The following is a 6,000-nucleotide window of genomic DNA, read 5'->3' as shown; positions in this document are numbered from 1 at the left end:
ACTGGAACTGGGTGCTCTGCCGATACTTTACTCCCAGAGTGTCTCCTTAGCCCCAGAACCTCTTCCAGGTCCAACAATCCAAGACAGGATGAGCCTTGAGGCAGTGTCTGCACCGCTCTCCAGAGGGTTAAAGGAACAACCTGGCCTGCTGCCCAGCAGGTAGCTGGAATCAATCCATCCCCAGTGAGGAATTTTAAACACTGTCCCAGAGTCCACCCTGAAGGTAGGACACTGGCCTAAGGCCCAGTGGCTTCCTCTCAGCTCCCAGAGGGCGGGCCCTTGTACGGTTTATAAGCGCTAATCACGGTTGGGAGCCAGCCACGTGATGCGACCTGGGCGTGTCCCAGTTCTGAATCTCAAAGTGGATGCCGGGGCGCTTTCCTTTGATAAGCTGTGCAAATGCAACCCCACAGTGTCGAGTAACTAGGGGTTTCGGTTTTAGTTTTAGTCACTTAAATCTTCTGTGGTAGAGAAAAGCAGAGTGTGTGGGCGTATCGTCACCATCGCTGGGTTTAAATTTTAATGCGAGTTCCCACAGAAAGAGAAAACTCGATACAGACCAAGCAGACCTGAGATGGAGCCGGGAGAGGTGACGAGAGACAGGAAGTCTATCTTCCATTCCTCTCTCCCGATTCTCGTTCTCTGTCTCGTCTGCCTGTCTGTATCTCTCTCTCTCTCTCTCTCTCTCTCTCTCTCTCTCTCTCTCTCTCTCACACACACACACACACACATTTTCCAACATTTTTGTAAATGTGTACTTTATAATGTTTTCAGCCACACACATGGAAGGGACACCTGGAAAAGCCGGAGGAGGGAATGGACTCCAAAGTCGTCTTCTGACCTCTACATGTTGGCACAGCACACACATCATGGACACGTGCAACAATAGTTACTTTTTGAAGAATGATTTATTTATCTTATACATATGGGTTCACTGTCACTCTCTTCAGACACACCAGAAGAGGGCGTCAGATCCCATTCCAGATGGTCTGGAGTCACGGTGTGGTTGCTGGGAATTGAACTCTGGTCCTCTGGAAGAGCAGTCGGTGCTCTTAACCACTGAGCCATTTCTTCATCTCAATGATAATTATTTTAATTAAAGAAAAGAGGTCCATCCATATGAAGAATCCCCTTTAACTGTTTTCCTGTTATGAAGTGAGCACAAAACAAAACAAAAGACCAATGAACAACAACAACAACAACAACAACAAAAAACAACAACAAAAAAAACCAAACCAACCAACAAAGAAAACAAAACAAAAACAAACACAGAAAACCATTTCACATGACACCCTCCCTCAGGAAGCCTCTTTCACAGTTTGTCGGTGACCCGAAGGCTGTCGGCTTCCTCTACCTCCCTGCACCTGTACCACGGGCAAGCACAACTCCTAGCACTGAGCAGATGGTGTGGCCAATGCTCTCAATGACTGGGTGGTTTCCAGCCCCAGGCCCTGAGCTTTCAATCTTCCTACTAGTGCCACTCTCCTTGCTTTCTTTCTCTTTAAAATATTTTATGCGTATGTTATTTTGCCAACATCTTCGTATGTGTACTGTGTGTGTGCAACGCCATTGGGGGCCTGAAGAGGGTACCAGATGCCCTGGAACTGGAGTTCCTGAGTTGTTAGCAGCTGCAGGGAGGGTGGGATTTCTGGGAGGCTGTGAACTTGTTATGGTAATATTCTTGCTGCATGAGAGGCCCTCCCTAGAAGTCTGATGGGGAGAAGGGGAGGGACCCAGGGGCACTTCCAGCCAACCATGTAGAGAACACCCACACTCTTGGAACTTGGGTGCTATGCTCTAGTCTTGAGCTCCAGCTCCTCTCCTGGGGGCAGACTGAAGTCTCGTTGTGGTAAGGGGAGGATTTCAGAGCCTGACATCATTCCTAATCTCAGGCACCCGACCGGGCTAGCCTTTTCTGACAGCCATAGCCAGGGAGGCCACCTAGTCACACCTCTTCTCTCCATCGAACTGGCCACCGTTCCCTTTCCAAGGTGGACCATCATCAGCTCCCATCATCTCTTCCCTTTGCTCCAGCCCTTGCGGTCTTCCTTGTCACATGCACCCCTTTGCTGACCTCCTGCCAAGACGACTACCTCTTCCTCCCTCTGTTCTCTGTCCACACTGACACCACCAGATGTTCACTTCAGTCCAGTGTCCGTGTGTAAGCATGTGTGTGTGCGTGCCTTTGTCTGTTTCTCCATGATTCCCCACTGCCCCAAACTGGTCTATTCAAAATCTCTTATTCCATCCCCAGAGCCCCTCTTTGTGCTCTGAATGGGTTCCCCAAAGTCCCCACTTCCTTCCTTCCATCAGTCTCCTTTGCTGTGCCCTCGGGGACTTTCTGGCCTACATCCATCCCTTCTGTGACTTCCTTCCTCAGATACTCCCCGAAGGCTGCCACTGACCTTCTGCTGGGTTTCCACAGACGGTGACTCAAACCTACTCTGCAATCCAGACAGCCCACAGCAGCACAGTGCCGTACCAGGGCATCGAAGGTTCATCATCCTTCTAAGCACCAGAGTCAGTGAGGCACTGTGTGTGTGTTAGGCTTTGTAAGTGACTGTCACGGTCCAAGCAAGGACTTAAGATCTGGGTACTATCTGCATCTGGGAGAGGCAGGGCTGCAAGTCAGACCATCCGACTGCTGTCCCACCCCATCCACTACCCACCGCCCAGCCCCTCTACCTGTGCCTGTGACCACCGTCCCCACAAAGTGTTTCTTCCTTCAGGAGCATGCTCTGCTCTTGCAGGAGGCCTGGATCTTTTTACCTCCAGCCCTGCCACCACCTTGACTCCTGCGTTGCGCGCTGAAGTCGTAATAACATGCTCTCTGCTGCCCGTTCTTGTCCACCGCACCCCAGCTGCCAGGTTAATCTCCAGAGAATGCCGTTAGGACTGGCGCCTTGATCACCTCGCTTGTCAAATGCGGGGTTCTAGCTCGATAGATCAGCATCTTTAGAGTTCAAATAAATCCTTTGGAATCCTGAAGACCATTATCCCCCAAGATGTGTGTGGCTCAGGGAGACTGCTGGGGGAGTTGGTGTCAGCCCTAGCCTGCTGGGGCTTTGCAGTGCTTAGCCAAGGAGCCAGGCAGTGTGAGTCAGTATGTGTGTGTGTGGGGGGGGTCAGTGTCAGGCGAGGGTGGGTTAGTGGGGGGAGGGTCAATGTGAGAAAGTCATTGTGGGAAGGTCAGTAGGAGAGGGTCAGTGTGGGGGAGGTCAGTTGCAGGGAGGTCAGTGTGTGCTGGGTCAGTGTTGGGTGGGTAGGGTGAGTGGGGCTGTCAGTGGGGGAGGTCAGTGTGGGGGAAGGTCAGTATGGGGGAAGGTCAGTGTGGGGTTTGGTGTGGTGGGGTCAGTGTGGGTGGATCAGTACAGGAGGGTTAATGTTGGAAGGTCGGCATGGGGGATCTGTGTGGGAGGAGGGTTTATGTGGAAGGTCAGTGGGGGGGGTTCAGTGTGAAAGGTTAGTGGGGGGAGAGAACAGGGGTCACTGTTGGGGGTCAGTGAGGGAGGGTCAGTGGAGGAAGGGTTCATGGGAGAGTCTTGCTCACAGGGCAGAACCCAGGGGAGGGGGCTGCATGAGAGTTCTGGCTTGGTGTACAAAACAGCCACACCGCTGACATGTTCTCTTGCCCTTTGGAGCCTGTGGGTGGTGTGTGTGTGTGTGTGTGTGTGTGTGTGTGTGTGTGTGTGTGTGTGCGCGCGCGAGCGCCTGTGTGAGTCTGAAGTTCAGATGTGAGCAAAGGGTGGAGCCCTGCAGGAGGGAAGGGGAATGCTGCCTCTTCCAGCGTGCGGTGCGAACAGCAGCCCTGGGTGCTTCTTAGCAGCGGCAGTGCTCCTATCTCTGCTTGGTCATCCCAGGAAGGGATGCTACATATCTGTATCCAGATTCTTTCTTCCTCCGAGGACACCCATGACACTGAACAAAGCGCCCACTCTCGGTGGGCTTTCATCTTAATTTGATTATGTGGAAAAAGATCTGGTCCCTGCCAAGGTCACACTCCAAGGTCCCAAGATGGACAGGAGTTTAAGGACAAAGGGATTATTCAACTCAGTAGTGGGCAAGATGAGATAAGAAATCTCAAATGTGATGTTCGGGGACAGCCTAGAAATGTCCCCGGAAGCAGAGGGCAGGGCAGCAGGAGGTGCTGATGCCAGGTAAGCACAGGAGCAGAGACAGCCATTCTGGGCATCCTAGAACTTTGTGGGTGGGGCCAGAGGAGCCCCGCCCCACCAGGACATCCGCAGCCCTCCTGGAATCAAGCAGCTGCGGGCTGCCCTGCCTGGCCACCAGCTCTGCGAGAGAGACACATGCGCAGACTGGTCCTTGAGGACAAGCCCCATAATTACCCTCGGCTGCCAGCACACAGCATCCACGTCAGTGATAAGCCAAGCTGGGCGGGAGGTGCACCAGCCCACAGACACCTCAGAGGTGCAGAGGTGGGCCGGTCCTGCTGACATCAGCGGCTCTCTGCCTGAGACAGAAGCTTTGACCATGCTTCGACAGGAAGAAGGCCTTCCCTAGAGGAAACCTGAGCAAGCCGCCTGCGCGCTGCCAGGCGGGCATCGCCAGAGCCCACAGGAAATTGCTATCTTCTGGGTGAGATTTTTTTGCCTAGAGCTGTTCTGGGCAGATGGCATATTACTGATGCGACTATCCAGGTCCAGTGAAGTCTGGGAAGGTCATCTATCCTGCCTCGTTCTCTATGTCCACCTTTGTAGCCACCTGCAGAGGCAAGCTGGGGCCAGCATTGTCTGTTCACTTTTGTGAGGGACCAGAAGTCACATACCAAGCCTGATTAAGGAGCAAGAGATTGTGTGACCACTGCCACTCATCCCCGCACCTGTGCCTCATGCCACGGGACCTGGAAGGAGATGACGTCAGACTCTGATGGGCCAGATCCCAGAATAATTGTCTGGACGGTGAATATTAAAGTCCCAGATCCACATTGTCCAGGAAGGAGACCGCAAGGCACACATGGCTTCTGAGCAATTAAAAGGTGCCGACTGCCAAAATCCATGAGGGGCTGCCAAGACTTCGAAGGGCCACGACGATAAGAAAGACGCCACCGTAATGTTTATATTGACCCCATGTTGAAGTAAAAATATTTGGATGCCGGAGAATAAGCAAATAGAGTATTAACACTTACTATGCTGACTTCTCTTTTTAAAAACATGTTTATATTTTTAAATTAATTTTATTTGTGTATGATTGCTTGTCTGTCCACGTGTATGCAGGCTGGTTTGCCTGTGGAAGGTAAGAGAGAGAATTACCAATGGCTGCGATCCACCATGTGGGTGCCGAAAATCAAACTCGGGTTCTCTGCAAGAGAAACAAATGCTCTCAACTACTTAGCCATCTCTCCTGCCCTACTTTTTATCTTAAAAAAATGTGGCTACCAAAAATTTAAAAATCATAGCCAGGTGTGGTGGATGAATGCCTTACACTTAAAATCCCAGCGCTCGGCAGGCTGAAACAGGAGGAGACAGTGAGTTCCGGATTAGCCTAGGCTATAAAGAAAGATGCTGTCACAAACAACATAACCACATAGTTGAATTAGTCCCAGAACTCAGATGGCAAAGTCAAGAGGGAGACTACTTGAAACTGGGAGTTCAAGACCCTGTCCTAAAATGAAATAAATCTCAGTATCCATCAATCCATCCATCCATCCATCGATCCGTCCATCCATCCATCCATCCATTTATCTTGAGACAAGACCTCCTTATATAAGCCCAAACTGGAACTGAAATGTTTCTCCTGCCTCAGCCTCCCGAGTGCTGAGTGCTGTGATTACAGATAGACACCACTGTGGTTGACTTAAACATTTTCTTTTGAATGGGGTTTTAGTTCAGGGTGAAGTATTTTCCTGGCATGTGTGAGGCCCTGAGTATTCAAACTGCAGGGCTTTAGTAAGTAACCTAACGTAGTTAGAGTCTTCATTCACGAAGCACAGGCTTCCTGTCCAATACCTAGTGTCAAAAAAAGAAAATCTGTCTAAAC

Source organism: Rattus norvegicus, chromosome 10, assembly GCF_021556685.1.
Source record: "Rattus norvegicus strain SHRSP/BbbUtx chromosome 10, alternate assembly SHRSP_T2T, whole genome shotgun sequence".
Lineage (NCBI taxonomy): Eukaryota > Metazoa > Chordata > Mammalia > Rodentia > Muridae > Rattus > Rattus norvegicus.
This window is presented reverse-complemented; position numbering follows the sequence as displayed.